The sequence below is a fragment of the Talpa occidentalis genome, unplaced genomic scaffold (assembly GCF_014898055.3).
Source record: "Talpa occidentalis isolate TD23 unplaced genomic scaffold, MPIMG_talOcc4v2.1 talOcc4.3, whole genome shotgun sequence".
Lineage (NCBI taxonomy): Eukaryota > Metazoa > Chordata > Mammalia > Eulipotyphla > Talpidae > Talpa > Talpa occidentalis.
Window position 1 is genome coordinate 45,195,433 of NW_023603184.1, and position 26,529 is coordinate 45,221,961.

The 26,529-nt window shown below is 36.4% G+C and overlaps 1 long non-coding RNA gene across 1 annotated transcript in view; it reads right to left on the reverse strand.

Moving 5' to 3' along the window:
* LOC119254707 (uncharacterized) overlaps nt 1-26,529 on the reverse strand; it is an 847,730-nt gene that overhangs the window by 147,162 nt on the left and 674,039 nt on the right. Inside the window, exon 4 of the long non-coding RNA XR_008553383.1 lies at nt 17,009-17,085. This is a non-coding gene — a long non-coding RNA (uncharacterized LOC119254707). The remainder of the gene's footprint in view (nt 1-17,008; nt 17,086-26,529) is intronic.

The window sequence follows — 26,529 nt, forward strand, 5'->3', positions numbered from 1 at the left end:
TGCTCTGCAGAGGGTATATCAGTGTTATGAGCATATTTGTATTCTAGACACACAGGGTAACTTGGTTCACAAATCCCATTTTGGAATTCCAGACTGAGGGGATACTAGGCTGTTCAGAGAGCTAGTAGGTCACTGTCAGCCAGTAATTACCCTTTAAAATATTCCCTGAAGAGAAATGAATCTTATTTAATAAAGAGAGTCAAAAATAAATAAATAAAGACTGTGGCATAGTAGCTACGAGGTTAAGTTTTGAAGTCAAATAATGAGGCTGAATCGAGTCTACTACTACTTGGAAAATCAAGTAAATTATATTCTGTAAAGTAGGACAGTAATTTGTTCCTCTTGATATTGTAAGTTTAAATGACATAGTGCATGTGAAGTTCTTGGGACAGTGAATGTACTAGTTTTCCACTGATGTTTATTACAGAGTATTCCAAACACACTCACTTAAAGGGGCATCCCTATGCATCCTCATTCTGGCACTGCTCTCTGCGTGGTATAATCTCCACCTTGGTTCTACACTTAAATGGACAAGAATTTGTATTCTACCATTATATTTTCAAATATTTCTAGTGGAAGCATTTGCTACTATATCACAAGTGTAAAGTTTAATATATTATTGCAACTGAACAATTGCATGTAACTTGCGCTCAAATCAAGACACAGAATGTTACCAACACATCAGACACCTCTAGGTTCCTATCCAGTCATTATATCACCCTTCATCCACAGGTGACTTTGATTCTAAATTTCAAAAATATAAATTAGTTTGCTTATTTTGAATATAATATAAAATAGATACAGTATTCATTCTGTTTTGTCTGAATTTTTCCTCAATATTAAGTTTGCAGGATTTAATTATATGCTAACACAATTATAGATCATCCAATTCTCATTGCTTTATAGTATTCCAGTGCATGAATATGCAAATTTATCCTTTTAATTGCTGTTTGACATTTGTGTCATTTACACTTGAGGGTTATTATGAACAGAATAATAAATATACTGGTATGTAGATTTTGGTCAACATTCAGATGCATTCTATTGAGTATATACTTATGAATATATGCTGAAATTACACATATTTTCAGGTTTAGTGGGTAGTGCCAAATAGTTTTCAAAATGGCTGTGTCAAATTACACTCTCACCAGCAGTGGAGGGAATTCTGGTTCCTTCACATCTTTCCTGACACTAGACATTTCACTCTTATTCATCATAGCTATACTGGTAAATATGTAGTGATATAGCATTATGCTTTTATTTACATTGTTGATACTAATGAAATAAAATTTTTTGATATTTTGTGATATTTTGCAATAGATTTTAGACATCCTTTAAATCATTTTTTTCCCATTGAAAATCACTTTTTCCCCATCTTCCTACTGATGGAGGGAAATAATTTACATATTCTGGATACCAGTCCTTGCCAGATACCCTATATTGCAAATATCTTTCCCACTCTGTGAGTTTTGTTTTTACTCTATTGCAAAGCAGATTATCTTAATTATAATATATTGTAATTTTTATTAAATTTTTAAAATTTCATTTATGAGTTCTATTAGGTCTGTTAAAAGAAATACCCTGCTCCAACCTCAATAACAGGAATACAGTTAAGTTAAAACAGTATAGTTACCCAGTGTGACTCAATGACTCCATCCCAGACCTCTGTTCTGCCCTCCTCCCTTCCCCCTTTGATTTACTGGAGGCCCAAGGTAATCTGCTCCCTTAGGTTGCCCAAGGCCTCTCTAATTTTCCCATTTCTTCCAAAATTAGTTCTAGCCATTAACATTTATAACAGAATCATTAACATTAGATGGGCAAAATATCATTGCCAGTAATTTAGAAAGTGAGTAGGGTAGATTACAAGGCAGAGCAGAGAGGACCATTGTTTTGAGGTGGTGGTGGGAGGCTACAAACAAAACCTTTGAAAATGCAAAAGTCAATGACTTGTCATAAGGAAGGGTTGGGGTGATCATGTTATTTGTTGTCATTTGTTCATTCATTCATTAAATATTTTGTTTCATACTGTTCTGATAGCTTTGTCTACATTTATTTGACTCCTCAGTGGATTTGTTCAAAGCAAGGATTGGCGTCTAGGTCATTCTTTAAAATCCTCCCATATCTTGTTATAGGAAAGACATGGCTTCTACAAAGGATTTAAAAACTGAATAGATGAAGCACACCTCTATGGTTATGACAAAAATATGTGTGGTGCTATTGTCAGACAGTGTTTTCCTCTCAGTGATCCTTATTTAGTTTGGAAATAAGAGAAATCATGACATCTGTTCTCTCTTGCTCGCTCTCTCCCACCATCACCAAGAAGGCAGTGTTCTTTTATTCACATTCATCATCTACTTCAGATAATGGGAATGTGTGTGGTTGGGGAATGTGGTCATATGTTATCCATGGGAAAAACACATATGGTTTTAGACAAAAGGAAAGAAAGAATATCTCTCTACCTATATACTGACCGTGGGGAATTACAATCTTAATAGCATGGCTGATGACTGTTGTACGCGACATTTGAGTTGAGAAGTTAATCTCCAAGATTATCCATCAAACTAATTGGGCCTACTCTAGTTTTAGGTGCTAGCTCAGCTGAGCAAATAACTATTAGCAAAATCTACCCAATTGTTTGAAACTTTTTATTTGGATTTCCTCCTCTAGTGCCTGGATTATCTTCCATTTAAAAAAACACGGAAGTTGGGCCTCCCTGGTGGCGCAAGGGTTTAAGCACCACACTATGAAGCAATCCGCAGCCTCTGCAGCATTAGTTTGATCCCTGCCCAGCCAGGGAGCAACCCACATGGCACAGTAGACCTCTCCTGTCTCACCCGCTGCTCCCCTCAGCAGTGTATATTGGTCCTTCTGCCTGTTCTGCTTCCCGCTCTGTCACTGGTGAATCCTCTCACCCGCCACACTTCTGGCTTGTACCCCTGCTCTTGTATGCATAAATAAATAAATCTTAAAAAAAATAAAAATTTTAAAATTTTTAAAATTAAAAAATCACGAAAGCAAGAACAAAGAAATTATATGAATTTCCACATATGCACCCATAGAACACATATTGTGCCTCTCTAAAATACCCAAGTATGCTCTTAGAGTAGAGCAGCCCAATAGAAACAATGTAAATAGCACAAGAAATGTTAAATGTTTTAATATGGGTCATGATTAAAACATAGAAATCACATTAAAAAGAGCAAGAAAGCAATAGATAAAATTAATTTTAATTTAACCCAAAATAAACATATTTTACTATATAAATTACTTTACTATGGAGGTATATTTTACATTCCTTTTTTGTATGAACCAAGTCTTCCAAATCAGGTGTTTATTTTGCACTTAAAAATCATCTGCCTTCAGACGATATGATATTATACATAGAGAACCCCAAAAACTCCACAGAAAAGCTAATTCAACTCATCAATCAGTTCAGTAAAGTGGCAGGATACAAAATCAACACGCAAAAGTCAGTAGCCTTCCTATACACAAACAATAAATCTGAAGAAGAAGAAATCAAAAAGACCATCCCTTTTGTTATTGAAACAAAAAAAAATCAAATATTTGGGAATAAATCTAACAAAAGAGGTAAAGGACCTATACAAAGAAAACTATAAAACACTGTTAAAAGAAATAGAAGAAGACACAAAGAAATGGAGAGACGTCCCCTGCTCATGGATTGGAAGAATAAACATTATTAAAATGGCCATCCTACCAAAAGCAATATACAGATTCAATGCTATTCCAATCAAAATTTCAATGTCATTCTTCAAAGAAATAGAACAAATGCTGATGAAATTCATATGGAATCACAAAAAAACCCGAATAGCCAAAGCTCTCCTGAAAAAAAAAGAAGGGAATGGAGGCATCAGACTCCCAGACTTCAAACTATACTACAAAGCCATAATCATCAAAACTGCATGGTATTGGAACAAGAACAGACATACAGACCAATGGAATCGAATAGAAAATCCAGAAATAAACCCACAGATTTATGGTCAACTAATCTTTGACAAAGGAGCAAAGAATATGCATTGGAGCAAAGAAAGTTTGTTCAATAAATGGTGCTGGGAAAACTGGGTCGCTACATGCAAAAGAATGAAGCTTGACCACCACCTCACACCATACACAAAAATCAACTCAAAATGGATTAAAGAACTAGACATAAGACCTGAAACCATAAAATATATAGAAGGAAATATAGGCGAAACACTACGTGATTTGCACATCAAAGACATCTTTACAGACACATCACCCAAAGCAGTGATAGTGAAGGCAAAGATAAACAGCTGGGACTACATCAAATTAAAGAGCTTTTGCACAGCAAAAGAGACAATAACAAAAACAAAGAGAAACCCCACCAACTGGGAGAACATTTTTGCACCCAACACTAATGATAAAGGACTGATCACAAAAATCTGCAAAGAGCTGATGAGACTCAACAACAACAAAGAAAATAATCCAGTCAAAAAATGGGCAGAAGAGCTTAAAAGAAACTTCTCTGAAGAGGAAATGCAAATGGCCAACAGGCATATGAAAAAATGTTCAACATCACTTGTCATCAGGGAAATGCAAATCAAAACTACCATGAGATACCATCTTACACCAGTGAGAAAGGCACATATTAAAAAAACTAGCAACAACAAATGTTGGCGAGGGTGTGGAGAAAAAGGAACTCTTCTGCACTGTTGGTGGGAGTGCAAACTGGTCCAACCACTGTGGAAAGCTGTATGGAGATTTCTGGACCTACTAAACATAGAGCTTCCATATGATCCAGCAATTCCACTCCTAGGTATTTACCCAAAGGACACAGAAACATCAATTCCAAAGAACACCTGCACCCCTATGTTTATAGCAGCACTGTTTACAATAGCTAAGCTTTGGAAACAACCCAAATGCCCAAAAATAGATGACTGGATCAAGAAGATGTGGTACATATATACCATGGAATATTACTCAGCATTCAAAAAAGATAAACACATGCAATTTGCAGCAACATGGATGGCGCTGGAAGGGATCATGCTCAGCGAAATAAGCCAAAAAGAAAAAGAAAAATACCGGATGGTCTCACTCATAGCAGGAATCTAGAAAACTTAAATAAGGGACCAGGAAAATGAATAACTATAAGAAAGTGAAAATCAAAATCAACAAAAAACTATGAACCAGAGACACTTTTAGGGGCGGGGGTGGGAGGGGAGGGATTGGGGTCAGAATGGGGGGGCTGCAATTGTATGGGGAATATAACAATAAAATTTATTAAAAAAAAAATAAAGGAATGAAAATTAAAAAAAAAAAAAAACAAAAAGAAAAAAAAAAAATAAAAAATAAAAATCATCTGCCTTCACATCTTAGACTGAGCCCCATTTCAAGTGGTCAATAGCAACATACTGCTCATAGTTCAGAGGGCAGAATGAGAAAGCAATTTTAAAAGAAAATATTTTTAAAAAATTACTTTAAAGCTAGCTCCCCATCATTACATGTTATGATTTTTTTCATATTGTGTTTTATTTTTTGTCTTTTTTTGTCTTATTTTAAATTTATAGTAAACTTGGAAAGGTTCTGTACACAATACACAGCTTTCCCTACTGTTGACATATTAATATGGCATTTTCATAATCCATGCACCAATATTGATACATTCTTGTTAACTAAACTCTATACTTTATTCAGAAGTTACTTTTCTTACTGTTTTTTATTTTTTTCCCTGTCCCAGGTTCCCATTCAGAATATGTTACATTTGACTGTCATTTTTCTTAAGCTTCTCAATACTGTGACAGTTTCTAAGATTTTTCTTGATGATATTGACAGTTTTCAAGACAACAACTTAGATATTTTATAGAATTTAAAACTTGCCTTGGGTTTGCCTGATGTTTTTTCTTATAGTCTGTCTGAGCTAATGTGTTTTTGGGAGGAAGACCTGCCTCACTTTCCTAGAACCTAGCAAAGGGACATGGAATCACCACATGGCTAATCCAAAAAGGCATGAATTTAATCAACTCACAAATGTAGTATTCCCCAGGGTTCTCCATTTGAAGTTATTTTTCCCTTTTTCCTACTGCATTTTTGTAAGCTAATCACTGAGTAGCCCACAAGCAAGGAGTAAAAGTGCAAATATTTACTAAATTAAATTAAAGTCTTCTGCAAGGGAGGTTTGTCTTTTCTTCTATTTATTTTTTCTTCTATTATTGATTTACATCAGTTCTATTCTATAGTTACTGACTCCACAGAAAGCATAGGCTGAGAAAAAGTAGCAATACATTTGTCATTCACTTGAACCCTTCCTTGTGCAAATGAAAATTGCTAGGTGTTTCCTTGCAAGAATTAACACTTAATTGAGGACCTTCTTGAAACAATAGGAATTGAATGAGAATTGAAAATGGAGAGTTTCAAGGGAACACTTACATCAAGACATCATTTCTTAAACCTACCTATTATTCTGCAAACATCCCGGGCTGAGTAGGATCATTCATCATCAGCTCAGATAGCTTGAAAGAGAAACTTGGAGCCCTTGGCATCATCCCCACAGGTTAGGGGAAACAAGCCAGCAGGGAGACAGCGTCTTGGGCCCTCTGCGACTCTCTAAAAGCTCTTTTCTCTCATAGCTGTTCTTCAACGCTCTCCACCACTCTCCACTGCCACATTCTCCTCTGCCACCCTCTGTCCTCTGTGATGCCGCCCTTATGTGCTCAGTCTCTAGGCCCAGGTGTGCCCACTCACGCATGCCCACACCATCCTCCAAGTGTCCACCATCAGGCACATGTACCCTGAGCCCATGCTTCCAAGCGCCTCCTGCACTCAAGACTGCAGGTGATACAGAAACATCAATTCCAAAGAGCACCTGCACCCCTATGTTTATAGCAGCACTGTTTACAATAGCTAAGCTTTGGAAACAGCCCAAATGCCCAAAAAAAGATGACTGGATCAAGAAGATGTGGTACATATACACCATGGAATATTACTCAGCATTCAAAAAAGATAAACACATGCAATTTGCAGCAACATGGATGGAGCTGGAAGGGATCATGCTCAGCAAAATAAGCCAGAAAGAAAAAGAAAAATACCGGTTGGTCTCACTCATAGCAGGAATCTAGAAAACTTAAATAAGGGACCAGGAAAATGAATAACTATAAGAAACTGAAAATCAAAATCAACAAAAAAAAATGAACCAGAGACACTCTATGGGGGGTGAGGGGCGGGGAGGGGAGGGATCGGGGTCAAAATAAGGGGATTGCAATTGTATGGGGAATATAAAAATAAAATTTATTTTAAAAAATAAATAAATAAATCTCAAAAAAAAAAAAAAAAAAAGATTGCAGGTAATAGCCACAGAGGACAACAGTGCAAAATCCTGAACAATCTCCATTTTCCCTACACCTATCCTTGTGGATGAGCTATTTGTTAGAATGTTTCCTTAGACTTGAAAAGATCAGGCTACAGAGACCCACACAACCACACACCATCAACAACCAGTAATTCAACTGGATAAATAACTGAACCAGTTTATTCAATGCTATACTTATCAGGCATTGGGCTAATTAATCTGCGTAATGATTTCATTTAATCCTTAAAACAGCCCCATGGAGAGGTGTTATTTGGTGTCATTATTATTTCTACATTACAATTAAGGAAATTGAACCTGAAAGATTAACTCGCCCATGGCCAAACAGCTAGAGACTGAGATGGAGCTCTGAGTGCCAATCTCTCTGACCTCAATTAGCTTCATTTATCTAACCTTACATACACACCACACAATGTGACCTGTAACAGCCAGTATTCAGACTACCCTCCTACATCTACTCTTAACTAAGGATTCTGTTTCCTTTGACTTAATATATAAGGCTTTCCATGTAATTTTAAGAAGAAGCAATATTTCTTTTCAGAAAACTTCCTTAAATTTTAGATCAGCAAATGCAGTCACCAAGAATATGGCTGAAAAACTCAACCATAATGTCTTATGAGACCGGAGAGTTCTCAGAATGGGACATTCTCTGGGAAAATATGTTTTTGTACGATAAAAGTTACATATGCTTCTGTGATTCATTTATGCACATACACAACACACACACACTTGTATATATAGGTTAAATTGTGTTTAGCAACAGAATTTCACCAAAAGTTTCCCACTAACACATGGATTATTTCATGTGGTATACTTTTCCTTCTTAACTTTAACTTACAAAGCAGCATTGCTGAATGGGTGAGTTTTGGGAAGTAGACAGAGCTCAATTTAAGTCCTAACTGCCATTTATAAACTAGATAATTTTAAGAAAGTTTCTTCAATGTTTATCCCTCACTGTCCTCACTGGTAAATGAAAATAATAGAGGATTATTATTGTTACAGGTCCCAACCCAAAAGAGTGGATCCTCTGCTCTGTAGGGAAAGAATTCACCATAGAACACTAGTGTAGCTGAATCAGGCAAGTCCTTATTAGAAACTCATGCATGAGGGAACCAGGGCCAGAAAGGAAAATTCAGCCTGGATTCTTAAAGAAATTTAGAGGAGACATTTAAAGGGTAGATCAAGGAGCTGAACCTGAGGGGAACAGTGTATAATATGTTCTGGGGTGGGCTCTTGGCCTTTTCCCTCCAGGAAATCATGAGATAATGATCAGTCAAGATCTAACATGTTTTGTCTGGCATGGCCAAATTGAACTGGATGATGGGACAGGGATCTCCATTTCATTGTTTGGGCCCCTTGTTTAAATAGGACATGGGGCAAATCTTATCCTACTACCTTTCAATTTCTTTTACTTAGACTGTATCGTTATGGACTCTAAATGAGATAGCAAATACAAATGACCTGACCCACAGTTAATTCTGCTACTCTGTAATACATGATGACAATGTACAATGGATCTGATGGTGCACATAGTACAGATTGCAATCCTCACAGAAATACTAAGAAGTACAGCTATGATTAATTACAAATCAGGACTAAAACAGCCATGTAAAGAAATTTATCAGAGGGCCTCCCTGGTGGCACAGGGGTTAAAGACAGCACTATCAGCCCAGTGAAGGAGCTGACCCACATGGCTCAGCAAACCTCTCCTGACTCGCCTACTGCTCCCCACAGCAGTGTATTTCGTCAGTCTGCCTGTTCTGTTCCCCACTCTGTCTCTGGTGAATCCTCTCACACACCCCCAACCCCGTACCTCTGGCCGGTACCCCAGCTTTTGTACTCATAAATAAATAAATCTTTAAAGAAAAATTATCAGAGACAATGTGGGGAAAGCACAACTTTAAACCCAACATACCTCAAAGTTGACATAACATTTATTGACAGAACAAGATGTCAAGGTATACAATCATATCTATTCAGAAATATGCTACTGAATTGGGGTTCTTGGCAGCAGACCTGGAGTCTTAGGGACCCAGGCAGACTCTCTCAGCTGTTTTCCTCTTTCTGAGGAAAGAATTCAACATCAAGACCAAAGTTACAGAAAAGCAAGAGATTTATTGATAGTAGGTAGGAAAGCTCTCCAAGAGCAGAAGGTTCCTGAGAGGGTAGGCGCTAAGGGGGTGAGAAGCAGATGCTATTGGGCATCGTTGGCAAGGAGTGGGGATTTGATTTGGTCACTAGGTGTCTCTGTGTTGTTTCTCTTGGTGATTGACTGGGCCTTCTGAGTTTGCCCATGGTAACTGGCCACCCTTCCCAAACTAGCCTTGGCCCATTGATTTGGCACTGTGTTATTGTTTTGGTGTTCTGAACGCTCCATTCTTCCCTGGATTGGGGTGACACCCTCCTGGTCTGGGATTGTTCTCCAATCACACTGATAAATGGACTTAGGCGCTTGGGGCACCCTGTTCCTAACTGACTGCCTATACCCATTCTTAACTTCCTCCATCATAACCACACCACACCCACCACCAAGGTACCCAGCCAGAATCTTCCATCATAATCCCTTGAATTCTAGCAACTCTGCAAATTTCCTCCATGAACTCCACAAATAATCAGGCAGTTTAATCCATTCACACTGCATCCTTAATGCATCTGCTTAATGCATGATGATGCACACGAGGTTTAATAAATAACTAATGGATGAATGGATGGGAACTAATCTCAATTTTCTCTCTCTAGTACTCAATCAAATTTAGTCAAATCCTTAGGCCCAGCTTGCTTTCTTACCTTTCAAAAATGATTTTTTAATAAGCCAAAAGCACTCATTCCCCAATCTTTTTTTGTGTGTGAAAACTATATAAGCAGCCTCCAAACAACTCTACCTTAAATTAAAAGGATGAATCAACAAATTTATTATTAAAGTTTCAATTAGTACCATTAGCCAATGCAAACAGGGTTCCCATTCAGCAGTATTAAAACAGAGGCAAATGTCTTGTAGGTTTCCATTCAGTTGTCACAAATACATGATTGACACTTCACATTGTAAAATGTCAATTTCCTTTTCACTTCAAAACAAGATGGGATAGAGGTAAGTGCTTATTATGTTTCTGAGACCACTAACTTTAAAGTTATACCTCTCCTTTGACAAATTAAAGATTTTTTTTCCTTTCTACTGCCCCTACTGTAGGTATTTCCCTGAAAACCAATTCAATTTAGATGAATTTCTGCTCTTTAACCAATATGGAGGGCCTCCCTGGTGACATAAGGGGTTAAGTCTCAGCACTGTGAAGCTATCCATAGCCACTGCAGCAGGAGTCCGATCCCTGGCCAGGGAAATAACCCACATGGCACAGTAGACCTCTCCTGTGTCACCCACTGCTCCCCTCAGCAGTATATTTCAGTAGATCTTCCTGTTCTGCTCCCCACTCTGTCTCTGGTGAATCGTCTCACCACTCCCCACCTCTAACTTGCACCCCATTCTTATATTAAATAATTCTTATATTAAATAAATATTATATTAAATATAAATCTTACATTAAATTTATATATTAAATAAATCTTTAAGCAATATGGAGACCCTTGTTCTTGTAGTACAGTGACCCATTGAACTACTGCCTCTTAATGCAACAGTAAATCACTATTCTAATCATTTTAAGTCTGTGTGACTTTGAGGATGATCTTAGAATCCAAGTGGATATAATCTATGAGTGGGGCCTTGTCAGTTTCATTTCAGAGGCCCTGAAGCAATCCCTGGCATTATGTAACATGCAGACAGTCCATTTCATAATTTGAGGAAATTCTAAAAACTCTCATTTGACTATATAAATTTTCATTACTCATAAGGTTTAGAATAAGATTGATATCGATGTGGGAGACAGAATGCAAAGTTGGAAGAGAAATGGGCTTTGTATCTCAGAAGATTTGTCTATATTGTTCATTCATTTTTTATGTTCACTGTCTGATTATATTATATGGCTATATCACTTTAATATCTCCATTCACTTGTTAGTGGACAATTAGGTTGTTTCCAGTTTGGAGATATTGCAAATAATGTTGCTATGAATATTAATCTTTAAGTTTCATTTGATATATAATTTTATTTATCTTGGACACATATATAAGAATTATAATGGATGGGTCACATGGGAGGTGTGTTTAACTGTTAACAAATTGCCAAAATGTTTTCCTAAGGGTTTTGGGAATTTTACATGTCTACTGGCAGTGTATGATACTCCCAAATGATGCAATCAATATATTTTTTTATAGTTTTAGACATTCCAATAGACGTATAGTGGTTTCTTTTATGATTTCAAATTATATTTCCCTGAAGATATTTATTCTCAATCAGATATATTCTTTGGTGAAACATCTATAGCAATTTTTTGTCCATTATTATTGATGTATTTGACTTCTTATCCTTTGGAGAATTCTTGATAAATTCTAGAATAAAATATTTTATTAGATAATTGATTAGTAAATATTATGGCTTTTTAAATATCCTCTTAACAGTGTCTCCCAAAGAGCAAAAACATTTATTTATTTATTTATTTATTTATTTTAGATGTATTTATTTATTTATTTATTTATTTTAGGTGTGTTTATTTATTTATATATATTTACTTTTTTGTTTATTTATTTATTTATTTTAGATGTATTTGTTTATTTATATTTATTTATTTATTTATTTATTTATTTATTTATTTATTTATACAAGCACTGGGTACAGTCAGAAGCGTGGGAGGGTGAGAGAATTCACCAGAGCAGGAGCGGGGAGCAGAGCAGGCAGAAGGAGCGAAGTACACTGCTGAGGGGAGCAGCAGGCGGCAGAAGAGGTCTGCCTGCCATGTTGGATCATCCTTGGGTGCCCGGGGAGCAGCCGGGGATTGAACCGGTGCTGTGACGCTGCGGGCAGCTTCTCAACCCAGTGCTCAACCACTGTGCCAATGGAGAGGCCCAGAGCAAAAACATTTAATTGTGATGAAGTCCAATTTATATTTTATGTATCTTGCTTTTAATGTCAAATTGAAGAGATCTTTTCCTAAACTGATCACAATGATTTTTCCTGTTTTCTTCTAGAAGTTACATAGTTTTACATTTAAATTCATGAATTGATTTTGTGTTCATTTTTATAAATAGTGAGCAGTATAGAGCCTAGTTAACATTTTTGCATATGAATATACAATTTTTTCAAATCATTTGTTGAAAAATCTCGTTTTCTCTACTAAATTGCTTTTGTCAAAAGTCAATTGTTGGTAAATGTATGGATCTATTTCTGTGACTCTCTATTCAGTTCCATTGATCTAGATGTCTCTCTATGCCACAATCACATAGTCTTGTTCCGTTGCATCATAACTCCTGAAGTCAAATAGTATAATTCCTCTAATATTACTTTTTTCAAAATTGTTTTTGCTATTCTAGGTACTTTTTATTCTTGTTTAGAATCCATTTGTCAATTTTTACCAAAAATATCTAACGGGACTTTTATTGAAAATGCACTGAATATGTAAACAAATTTGGGAGAATTAAAATCTTAATATTGAGTATTTTAAATCATGAGCACATTACCTCTCCACTTATTCAGGTCTTATACAAGTTTTTCAGCAATGTCTTTTTGTTTTTATAGTACAAGTTTTATACATCCTTTAGCAGTTTATCCCTAAGCATTTCACCTTTTCTGGTATTTTAAAATAAAATTTCAACTCTCAGTTGTGTCCTGTAACCTTTCTAAACTAACTTATCAAGTCTAGTATATTTTTTGTAGCTTCTGTCGTATTCTCTTATAGACAATCATATCATCGGCACGTACAGTTTAAATTTTTCCATTCCAATCTGAATCTTTTCTTTCGCTTTCTTTTTTCCCCTTGTAAAAGCTAGAACTTTCAGTTAAAGATTGAACATGACTGCTAGTAAAAGCAGATTCTTACCTTATTCCTGATGCTAGCGGGTAGCATTCAGTCTTTCACCACTTTCTACCTTTTAGCAAGTAGTAGAGTCCCCTTCCAGATCAAATTTAAAGTGAGTATTTATCAGGAATGTATGTTAAATTGTTCTGCCATTATTGAAAAGTTCATGTATGTTCTACTTTTTAATCAATTAACATAATGACTACACCGAGTGATTTTTCAATGTTTAGTCAGTCTTTCATTCCTATAATAAACTCCAGTTGTATAGTTGTTTTTTGTTTTTGTTTTTGTTTTTGTTTTTGTTTTTTGTGGGACCCTGGCCGGTGGCCACGGCCTCCCCAGCGTTCAACCGCTGCGCCACCAGGGGAGGCTCAACTCCAGTTGTATAGCATGGATTTTCTGTTTTATTAATTGATTGATTTTTGCTATCTTTTTAATTGAGTTAACACTGGTTTAATATAGTGTGCATTATTCAGAGGTATAGGACCACACACTTCAGATGGATGTTACCACATTGTGCCAGCATTGTGTCATAGTCCACCATGTCCCTTCCCCACTTTGCTCTTCCCTTCTCTTCTCCTTTTGGTAGCCTCAATTCTACAGTCAGATTTCTAGGATTTGTTGGTATTGTCCATTTTATATATTGTTGGATCACAGTTTTAAAAACTTTATTAAATTTTTGCTTCTATTTTAAGAGTTCTAGTGTATCTTTCAGATGTAAAAATTGATGAATTTCTTCCTACATGTTGAAGCTTTAGGGAACATGAAATATAATTACCCTCTCCTATAATTCCCTATATTACAGCTCTGAAGTTTATAGTACATATTCCTGTAATTACTTCTATATGTAATTACATTTACATAATACTTACATGATTTTATTTGCATAATACCTAAGATAATGATTCATTTTCCAGTAAGTTTAGATGTCCCCAAACCCATCAGAGTTATATTTATTTTTATATGAAATTTTAAAGAAAAAAATTAGTATATACACATATATTGTCATAGCTAGGCAAATATATAAAAATTTGGAGATTGATATCCAAATAGATGTAAATAGAATTAAAAAGAGTTGCGAAGGCATACTCCTATCACAATAACAAGCCATTGTTTCCACGTAACATAGAAAAAGGTATATTACATCCCAAGTATAAACAATATCAAAACACTCAATAATGACAACAAAAATCCAATGCATGTTTTTTCTCCAGAGTTGTAGCTATCCCACACCAGATGTGTGTGATTTCAATGCATAACTAGAAGATTTAAGCTTTGGAGCTAACTAGATAGGTATTCAAATCCTATTTCTGCAATTTCCAGCTGAATGATCTTAGACAATTATTTAGTCTCTCTGAGTTTAATTTTCCCATCAAAGTTTAGCTTATAACATACTTCAAAATGCAGCTCTGAGAATTATAAGAGAAATGATAGTTCTTAGTTTATGGTAAGTGATCAACATATTTTAGTTTCATTCTTCCATCTCAATTATTTTCTTTACAAAATGTATGTAACCTATAGTGATTTTTCCCATTGGTAGGTAATCTATGTAAAATTATATTACAGATGGATGTAATTTTCAAAGAATTTCTTTAATATAGAGATTTCCAGACTTTAATGACTGTCAGAATCTCCCGGAAGACTAATTGAGCCATAAGCTTCTGAACTCCCATGACTAAAGATATTGATACAGGTAGTCTGAGTAGTCTACAAAGTTGTATTTCTAAAATGTCATGCTGATGCTGTTGGTTGGGGACACACTTTGAAAATCACTTCTCAAAGACACACACAACTACCAAACGAAATGATTGACATAAAGGGAAGGAAGGCTGAGTTTTCCAGTTCTATTTGCAATACTAATCTTTAAGTGTGTTTTTTAGAAGCACCAAGGTAACCAAAAACGAATGTCTGTGTACCCAGACTTCTGTCTCTTTTAAGTGCTGGTCTTGGGTATGTTATGCCACTGTTCTTAGGTGCAGCGTCTACATTCTAAAATTTAACAGCTACAATAGGCCATGGTTTTAAAATTGTCATTCTGTAAGCTTTGAGGAGACTTTAGAACAAACTCAGGGGTGATAACTGAGGATATTGAGTGGGTGGAGCTGAATAGATAAGAATCTGAGATTCACATTCTCCAAATAGGCTGTCTCTCCTTATATCACTTTTATATATAGCGTAGTTCCATATATGAAATCTGATCAAATCATACAACAAAACAAAACAAAACAAAAATACAGTCTGAAAAACTCTGTGCTAAGTGAAATTCAGGTGAAAAATGACCACTTTTACCAAGGCTTTTTCAGATAATAAACTCCATATAAAGAATATACTGTATTTGTGATTCCTGACAACTCTCCACCTTCCTGAGAAACTAGCACCTGGTTCCCACTTCACTCTTGAAATAATGGCAACTTGCATCATAAATTGGGGCTTTAAAGTGACCTTGTCCCTTCCTTGGGACATTACTTCACTACACAAAACCTCTCCCTTTCTAATCCACTTATCTATATTCTGAAGTTTAATTTATTTCCTATATCTAGGAAGTGTATTTTGTAGGTTGAAGAGAAGTGATTATTACAAAATGTACTTAAATAAAAAATGAATCAAAATACCATTTTTACAAACAAACCAAAATAAATGGGAATCTTTGATCTCAATTGCTTCCTCAACTGTAAAATTAATATCATCAGTTCATTGATACACATACTTGAAAAATTTTCTCACAATGTCATACATTTCCATCTCAATGAAAAATATGATGGGATACATATATAAATATATGCACATATATATATACATACACACATATTCCATAATATATACATGTATATATAAATAAAATCAGTATCAATATGCAAGAAATAAATTAGTTATTACATTTGTATTTGGCCAATTAAATGTCATTAACAAGTGGTTTGTATAGCATTTTAACCAATATGTAGAGGAATGTCTAGTATTTATTATAATAGTAATATACCAATGAATAATGAAAATACATTCATAGTATGTTCCAATCCTTGTATCATTATATTGACTGACTAATGCACCTAGAATGAAATTCTCATTGTTCTGTTTTCCCTTTCCATCTTTCTCTCAGCCTCTTTGTCCAAATCACCATGCAGAAAGACAAATATTTTATTTTACAGCATACTAACTTTGTGTGTCTATTCTTGAGAGAACAGTAGAGCTATTTCCAACTATCATCTATTTTGCAGATCACAGATCTTTTTAACTTTGACTAGAACCTGGTTTCCACTTCACAGAAGCTATTTTCCACCATCTTGAAAAATGCAAGCAGAAACTATGAGTATTCAATGAAATTTGTGATTTTAACCCCTACATTTTTACATTCAAGGGAAACATCTGTCCTACTAATCATTGTTACTTTCATTTCAACAGACAAAGCATTCAAATACTTTTTAGAATAAGAAGATGCTGGAAGCCTCCATGCATATCAAACAGAAGAACAATGAACAACAGATTATATTAGGAAGACTGTGACTAAAGACATTTAGACAGAATATGTGTTGATAGGGTAATTATTAGGTGGAATAAATTGCGATGTAGAAGCTTTAACAAGTACTTGTATAAATAATTTCTCTTCCATGAGAGATCTTGCAATAAAGAAAAATGGTTCCTTACTTCTAGTAATATCCAAAATCAATTGCCTCAAGTTCATTTGTAAGAATATTTTTTAAAGTTTCACTCTAAAGTATATTATATATATTTAATTTTGAGTAGGTACTTTTGGTAATGGAAGTCGTACCTGATCCAGTGTTTCTTCTTCACCCGGTGCAGTGAGAATCAATAGATTGTTGCTGTGAGACAGCTACCTGGAGTGATCTAAAATGAAAAAGGCATTTTGAAATTAGGGAAAGAAACCTGCAAACTTCAATAATGATGGCCCCATAATAGGATATTTTTTCAGTCAATCAACATTTGCAACGTATGCACTATGTACTAAGTACAGTTTTATGTTGTCAAGGACATGCAAAAAAAGAGAGTAGAAAGAGCCTATCTTAAAGCTAATAAATATTTGTGAAATAAATGGATGAGAAAACAAAGACAGAAAAAAATGTTCTTTGATGGAATTTATAAATTACTTGAAAAGGAACATTATCACATGAAAATATGGATTACAGCATATCAAGTACATAAATATGGATTATCTTTTTTTTAAAAGATTTATTTATTTATTTATTTATACAAGAACCAGGGTACAGGCCAGATTTGTGGCAGGGTGAGAAGATTCACCAGAGACAGACCGGAGAACAGAACAGGCAGACTGACTGAAAACACTGCTTAGGGGAGCAGTGGGTGCGACAGGAGAGGTCTGCCCCACCATGTGGGACCCTCGTCAGCTGGCTGGGATCGAACCGGCACTGCAAAAGCTGTGGACAGCTTCACAGTGCGGCGCTCAACTGCCTGCACCACCAGGAGAGGCCCAATATGGATTATCTTATAAAAAAATTCCATAAAACATTTTTTTTTTTAAAGATTTATTTATTTATTTATACAAGCACTGGGTACAGTCAGAATCGCGGGAGGGTGAGAGAGAATTCACCAGAGCCAGAGCGGGGAGCAGAAGGACCAAAGCACACTGCTGAGGGGAGCAGCGGGCGGCAGGAGAGGTCTGCGCGCCATGTGGGACCCTCCTCCAGTGGCCGAGGAGCAGCCCGGGAATCGATCCGGCGCTGCAGAGGCTGCAGGCAGTTTCACAACCCAGCGCTCAACCGCTGCGCCACTGGGGAGGCCCATAAAACATTTTGGAACTGAAGATGTGATAAAAAATAAAATGTGAATAGGATGAGAGAAATCTTCCGAAATTGTGTTACTTCTGGAAAACCAACTGATACCATCTAGGTGATAGCCTCAAAACCCTAATTCTAGAGAGAAGATGGACCCTAAATGTGAAGAAAATATAGCAGACCATACCCACACAGACACATACATGTTTGTGTGTGTGTGTGTAATTTACCATTACTGGTGTGCTATTATGAGTATGTTAAAGCTATTAATCACATTTACCCTACACAAGAACCACATTCTGCGGTGTTTACTTGGCATTATATCAGAAAGAACATCCTCCACAGTCAACTACAAGGGTTTCTTTATGCATATGTCTATCATCAGCTAACTCCTTGGAAATTAACCCAATGAATGTCAAAAATTAATTTGCATTGGGCCTCCCTGGTGGCACAGGCATTTGAGCACAGTGCTGTGAAGCTGTCCGGCACAGCCTCTGCAACATGGGTTTGATACCAGCCGGCCGCAGAGATACCCACATGGCACAGCAGACCTCTCCTGTCTTGCCCATTGCTCCCCTCAGTAGTGTATTTCAGTCAGTCAGCCTGTTCTGTTCCCCGCTCTGTCTCTGTGAATCCTCTCACCCTCCTGCACATCCAACCTGTACCCTGGTTCTTGTATGCATGAATAAATAAATCTTAAAAAAATTAATTTGCATTGATTAAAATAGTGGCTTGTTAATTAGCATCATGGCCATTAGAAGTTCGTTCTCACTGGTGAAGTAGAGAGTAGACTTATATTTCCCACATATTTAAATAAGATTCCCTCTGCTTTCATAGACACAATGCAAGAATTTAATGAAGCCTGTAAACTATATCCTTAAGGACAGTGTCCACAACTTGATCATAAAGCAATCTATGCTCTACTTATGATGGAGGAGAATTTGCAATTGCCTGAGGACAACTCTAAGAGTCACCTCTGTTTATATCCACCTCCAGTAAACTCTGGAAATCAGAACAAAAAGTACCACATGCCTTTATTGAGATCACACTATAAGCGGCATAAAATATTTTGTGTTTGATTACTACTGAATGTCTGTATGTAAAAATCTTCTGTGTATGGCAGAATTTGGTTTGACTTTTTTGATTATAAATTGATATCAAAATAGGGGCCTCCCTGGTGGTGCAGCGGGTTGAGTGCACCACTGTGAAGCTGTCTGCAGCCTCTGCAGTGCTGGTTTGATTCCCGGCAGGATATGGAGATACCCACATGGTGCAGCAGACCTCTCCTGTCTCGCCTGCTGCTCCCTTCAGCAGTACCTATGGTCTGTCTGCCTGTTCTGCTCCTTGCTCTGTCTCTGGTGAATCCTCTCACCCCCTTCCATACCTCTGGCCTGTACCCTAGTGCTTGTATAAATAAATAAATATTTTTAAAATTGATATCAAAATATAACTGCACCTGACCCTTACTTGAGTCCTTTCAGGTAGCTAACATTATCTACCAGATGAAGAACCTAGGGATTGGTTATTACCAAATTAGCACAGGTCAGATTTCAAATATATAGTCTAACTAAGCACAGCTCTCCTAATCTAAAAGTCCTCTCACTTACTCTTTATCTTGAAGGAGGTTCTCCAAAGATCAATAATTTCAACCTAAAAGTAGTAATTGCACATCATATTTGCTAGGCTCTGAGTTTAGATTTGGTGGCCAAGAAATACGCAAGTGGAAAATCATTATTTTCTTAGAAGTCATAGTCTGATACTGGAGAATTATAATAACAAGTAAACAATGATGTCATTAATTGCTAAGAGCAAGGTTATTGAGATATATAAATGTGGAAAAGTTACCAAATTACCATGAGTTTTATTGTTTATAACAGGAATAAAAAATAAGTTTATATAAAGAACTTAACCTAATACTTGGTACACAGTGATTAATCACAAATGATTTGAAAAATATACTCATATGTGTGTTTATTTACTTATTCAGCAAACATTTTAATATTCATTCACTTTCAATATGATGGAGAGGAAGAGAAACACAGTACCTGCCACTTAAAGATCTTTTTTGGTGGGGGGGTGCTCCCCGGTGGCACAAGGGGTTAAATCTCAGCACTATGAAGCTATCCACAGCCACTGCAAAGCGAGTTCGATTCCCGACCAGGGAGCTACCCACATGGCACAGCAGACCACTCCTGTCTCTTCCACTGGTCTCCTCAGCAGTGTATTTCAGTAGATCCACCTGTACTGTTCCCCACTCTGTCTCTGGTGAATCCTCTCACCCCCACATTTCTGGCCTGCACCCCAGTTCTTGTATGCATAAATAAATAAATCTTTAAAGAAAGATTTTTGGGTATGTATCTATACCATGGCTGCATAGAGGAATCAAAAATTTAAACATTCCATTGTTTAGGTGTATACCTTTAAGAAGCTTATTCAGGAAATCAGTTTTATCTCTCAAATATATCCAACTTACTTCTAACACTTCCATGATAACTTAGATTAAGTTAATGGTACACTCTTTATAGTAGTGTCCAATCTAGGTATTTTGCAGTTATAATCTTGACTGTTTTCTAAGGGTAAATACAAGATAATTTACTGAAGATGAGAGAAAAACTAAAAATATGAAGGGACAATGGCTTAAATAAATCAATAAAAATATAATACAATGAAATAAAGACCTTAAGTATTCTTATTTGCATTGGAATTGTAGTGCAGTGAGTACTGCAGCAAATGAAATTAATAAGTGATGAATGGCAGTAAAATATCATTCATCACCCATATCAAATGTGTCCAAATAATTTAAAACACTTGGTATAATCTTTGACTATAACAGAAATTTTATATAAACTATAACAATCAAAATACAGAACCTTATTCTGTCATTAGTAACAAAGTTTTTCTTTATTATTTATTTTTTAAAGATTTATTTTATTTATTTATGCATACAAGAGCTGGGGTGTAGTCCAGAGGTGCAGGGGTTAAAAGGATTCACCAGAGACAGAGTGGGGAGCAGAAAAGGCAGACTGACTGAAATATACTGCTGAGGGGAGCAACAGGTGAGAGAGGAGAGGTCTGCTGCGCCATGTGGTAGCTCCCTTGCCAGGCATTAAATTTGTGCTGCAGTGGCTGTGGATAGATTCACAGTGCTGAGACTTAACTCCTTGCACCACCAGCGAGGCCCCCCAAGTTTTGCTTTAACCTATTTGTTTGAACTGTTTCAAAGTAACATTAATGTGCTTTCCTATTTTTCGGAAAACATGACCAAGATGATGGTGATGATGACAAATTTGAAGATGAAAACGGTTTATTGTTCACTCTAGTTCAGTTCCACCTCAAAGACATATAATAATAAATAAAACAACTTCCCAAATATAATATCCACCATTCATTGACTTGATTCTGATCTCCATGGTTTGCTTTCCTAGCAATTTCTCATAACACCTTTCTAAACATCTCTTTTTTTTTCTTGATTTCTGATCAACTCAACCTTAGTCCAGATCATTTTTGTCAGCTGCCCTGAATCCTGCCTGTATCTCTGCTCCAAAGTGACACTGTTCTCTGTCTTTGGAAGGGAGTCACTGATATGCACATCAAATATATCTTTACAGACACATCACCCAAAGCAGTGATAGTGAAGGCAAAGATCAACAGCTGGGACTACATCAGATTAAAGAGCTTCTGCACAGCAAAAGCGACAATAACAAAAACAAAGAGAAACCCCACTGACTAGGAGAACATTTTTGCACACAACACTAATGATAAAGGACTGATCACAAAAAATCTACAAAGAGCTGATGAGACTCAACAAAAACAAAATAATCCAGTCAAAAAATGGGCAGAAGAGCTAAAAAGAAACTTCTCTGGAGAGGAAATGCAAATGACCAACAGGCATATGAAAAAATGTTCAACATCACTTGTAATCAAGGAAATGCAAATCAAAACTACAATGAGATACCATCTTACACCAGTGAGAATGGCACATATTAAAAAAACTAGCAACAACAAATGTTGGCGAGGTTGTGGAGAAAAAGGAACTCTGCTGCAATGTTGGTGGGAGTGCAAACTGGTCCAACCACTATGGAGAGCTGTGTGGAGAGTTTTGGGCCTACTAAACATAGAGCTTCCATACGATCCAGCAATTCCACTCCTAGGTATTTACCCAAGGACACAGAAACATCAATTCCAAAGAGCACCTGCACCCCTATGTTTATAGCAGCACTATTTACAATAGCTAAGCTTTGGAAACAACCCAAATGCCCACAAATAGATGACTGGATGAAGAAGATGTGGTACATATACTCCATGGAATATTACTCAGCATTCAAAAAAGATAAACACATGCAATTTGCAGCAACATGGATGGAGCTGGAAGGGATCATGCTCAGCGAAATAAGCCAGAAAGAAAAAAGAAAAACACCAGATGGTCTCACTCATAGCAGGAATCTAGAAAACTTAAATAAGGGATCAGGAAAAAGAATAACTATAAGAAAGAAAATATCAAAATCAACAAAAAACTATGAACCAGAGACACTCTATGGGGGTGGGGGGTGGGGAAAGGTGGGATTGGGGTCAAAATAAGGGGGTGTAATTGTATGGGGAATATAAAAATAAAATTTAAATTAAAAAAAAGAAGGGGGTCAGGGTTTGTAATTTGTCTTTTTCTACACTGATGTCTGGCTGGCCAGTCTATCCCCCAGAATCAAACCAGGACTTTCATAATATCTTCCTCTGTTCTATCATCCCCAGGATATTGGAAACAATTAGGAATAAAAATAGAATCAGTCAGGGAGGAGGTCAAGTCATTTGCTACAATGGAGACTTTTTATTGAAGCCTTGATGAGAGTAAGGGGCTTGGTTCATATGATGGGAAGGTGGGAGCTCAGATGTAGGAAGAGGAAGCTAGTGAAGATATTCCATTCCAGAAATTCTAGCTAGGCCCAACTAATATGCCCTGCAGCTAGAGTATTAATATTAGAGAAGATGGAGAAAAAACAGAATCTGGTTGAGCTGAGTCATTTTCCATTTTGCGATACCAAGCAGAATATATCAACAAATGTTCTTCCAAACATCCATTAAGAAAAGACATCACAATGAAACAAGAACATCTGAGTATTCAATAGGATTGACTGTAAAGATATTTTTTAATCAAGCTTGCTTCTTGGATTCACATTTAAGGTGACAGGGGGCAATAGAGTGTCTAGGCAGAAATTAAATAACTTTATACAGATGGCAAACAGCGACATCCCATTTCAATTTTATGTCTGTCTAGCTATAAACTAGTGTTTTAAAGTCCTTTGAGATATAGCCTCTTTTTTAATACAAACAGTGTGTTGGATTTATTAAAGCCATAATTTGAGCTTTAAAAATATCGTTTGTGTCTTTCTTTTTTTCTCTCTCTTTTTTTTTCTTTTTTATTAAGGCAAACTATATGATTCACAAGGTGAACTATCTTGAAATATATTTTTACTGAATTTCCTACGTTGTCATTTCATTTAAAGACATATGCCCTAGAGAAAATGGCTGAATTTTCTCATGGAGAGGGCTGTTGCATTCTTTCAGAATTCTGTTGTTATTGCCAAAAGAATGTCCTAATTTTAATGTACTAATGCAAGTACTAATAGCAAAATCACTAATGGAACGTCTGTCAAGCACTCAGAAAGTAATCAGAACTGGAGATATATTGAAAAGGGTCACTCTGGAAAAGCAAATTATAGAGAATTATATACCGTCATGCCTAACATTTCAGCTTGATTTCAGATTAGAAAAGTGATGCAAGATATTAAGAAAACACATGAGGTTCAGAGATCTATAATAAATCTTGTCAGTAGATGCAGCCAGACAGATTTCTATACAAACTTTCATTTTGATGATACTTTTCCTTCATTTACTGTAACAGTACAGAGCACACTGGGGACCCAGGGGACCTAAACCCATTACAGTGGTTTTACAGTCAAGTTCAAACCCATTGCATGCCCTGGCTTGTGCTTGGTGGCATTAAATATTTAACTAACTGTGACCATGATTTTGTTGAGAAAGCAGCAGCTTTTAGTGCATTTTTTTAATACACATCGTTGGGGAAGAAATATAAAATTAAAAAGTCTGTGTCCAACACTTGGAGTGGAATAAATGGTCAGGGGACAATGCAATCTGTGTTCAGTTCCTGTAATTGAATTATATTACACAAATGTCTAAGTATTATACATCATTTTCTATATAAGCTACAGAGAAATGTAAGGAATCATAAGAAATAATTCTGTCATTAATTTTTAATGTCAAGCACAAATTGGAAAAGAAAGCAAGCTTCTAAATCTTGAGATCGCATTAGAGAAGTTTCATTATTTTGAAACCTGAGAGATGAAATATTATCTTTTGGTAACATTTAATTTACAATTAAGCATTTATTTAATTTTGATCGGACTTACTTTTTGGTATTTAATTTGCTTTTAGAAAAAAAAATTACAAGAAAAAAAGAAGGAAAGAAAGTTTATTTTTAATTTTGTTAGCTTGCTTTGTCTTCACCATATTTCTTATTTTAGAAGTTTGTGTTATTAACCATAACATGACAGAATGCCACGTTAGGTTGCAATATGTCATGCATTTTATACTTCTTATAATTAACAGTATAAAAAATAATAGGAAATAAGAAGTGTTTCTTTTATTAGAATAACACGAAAGACACAAAAGTGCTTTTTCCTTTTTTTTCTTGAATAGTCATAGTCACTGTGTAATAGTTTTAATTTGCTTTGTATATAATCCTTGTGTGTTCACCACAATACCCTTGTAAAAGATGTCTTTCTGTCCATTTTATTTAGGGTCTGGTCTGGATGACCTAGGTCATGATCTATCTTAATCAGCCCCAGCAATTGTAACTGAGCTCCTGAGTCATGGATAACCAAGCCACGGACTTGCCAATGACATTTGACATGGTATAGACTGCAGAAAGAAAAGATAGCTTAGGGCCTCCCCTGGTGGCGCAGCAGTTGAGTGCTGGGCTGCGAAGCTGCCCACAGCCTCTGCAGCGCCGGTTCGATCCCCGGCCCCAGACAAGGGTCCCACATGGAGCGACAGACCTCTCCTGCCGCACCTGCTGCTCCCCTCAGCAGTGTACTTCGTCAGTCTGCCTGTTCTGCTCCCGGCTCTGGCTCTGGTGAATTCTCTCACCCTCCCACACTTCTGATTGTACCCAGTGCTTGTATAAGAATATATATAATGTAAATATATATACATATATAAAGACTGATTCATAAGTGAAATATAATAATTTTTACTGTATTCACTGTATATATATATATATATATTACAATTAGCCGGCAAAATTCTAGGATTTACTATATTCAATATTCCTTAATATTCTGTGTAGAAATTTCCCTGGTTTAAAATCAGAGTAATTTTGGGCCTCCCCTGGTGGCAAAGCGGATGAGCACTGGGCTCTGCAGCGCCAGTGCGTTCCCCGGCAGCCGGCGAGGGTCCCACAAAAAATAAATAAATAAATAAATTTTTAAAAAATCAGAGTAATTTTGAATGACTATTACTCTAAGATCTTGTTTTAAACCATCTTCATTTAATTTAAGTCACCTAGTATTCATTTTCTTCAATCTTTGGTACCTAACACTGTATGTATACTTATTTGTCTAGTTCCTGCATCTTTTTCAGGTGAAAATGCTTTTGTCTGTCTTATAAATTCTTTTTTTTTTTAAGATTTATTTATTTATACAAGAACTGGGGTACAGTCAAAGGCGCAGGAGGGTGAGTGAATTCACCAGAGACAGAGCAGAGAACAGAACAGGCAGACGGATGGAAGACACTGCTGAGGGGAGCAGTGGGAGAGGCAGAAAAGGTCTGCTGCACCATGTGGTTTTCTCCCTGGCCAGCTGGGAATCGAACCTGCACTGCAGAGGCTGCGGAAAGCTTCACAGCACTGCGCTCAACCTGTTGCACCACCGGGGAGGGCCCCGTGTCTTATAAATTCTTATGCGCGTCTCTTGAAGATTTCCTCAATCTGATGGTTGTGAGAAGTGGCCAAAGGCCACCTCAAGACTACCATGAAAATGGGTCCTCTCCTAGGTCTCTGGATCCCTGGGGAGTAAAGGAACGGTGAACATTTATTGTAAATGTTTAGAGATGCTTCAGGGAGTAGTCATGTAAAAAATTCTATATTTGCTCTTGAATAGTTAATTTGGGATCTGCTCATTTCTGTACTATCAACTATTTTGCAATATTCTGTGTATTTGCCAACTTGTGGCCAGTTACACTGAGTATCTTCCATCTCCCAGAATACATCACATGCCTCACTTGTCTCTGATCCTTTGCATACATACACGATTTGTATGGAATAGCCTTTCCTTCAAACCTCATTGTTTAGAGGGTTAGTTGTTACTCACTGTTGCGGTTAGTCTGGTTTTTATTTCATTTGAGAAACTTTATTCTCTGAACCTGGGTTTGGTGTCTTGATAAATGATCTCATATGATCATGGATTTTCCCCGTCAATGTTTAATATTCCTGCCACTACAATAAAAATTGATTTTAAGTTTGACTACT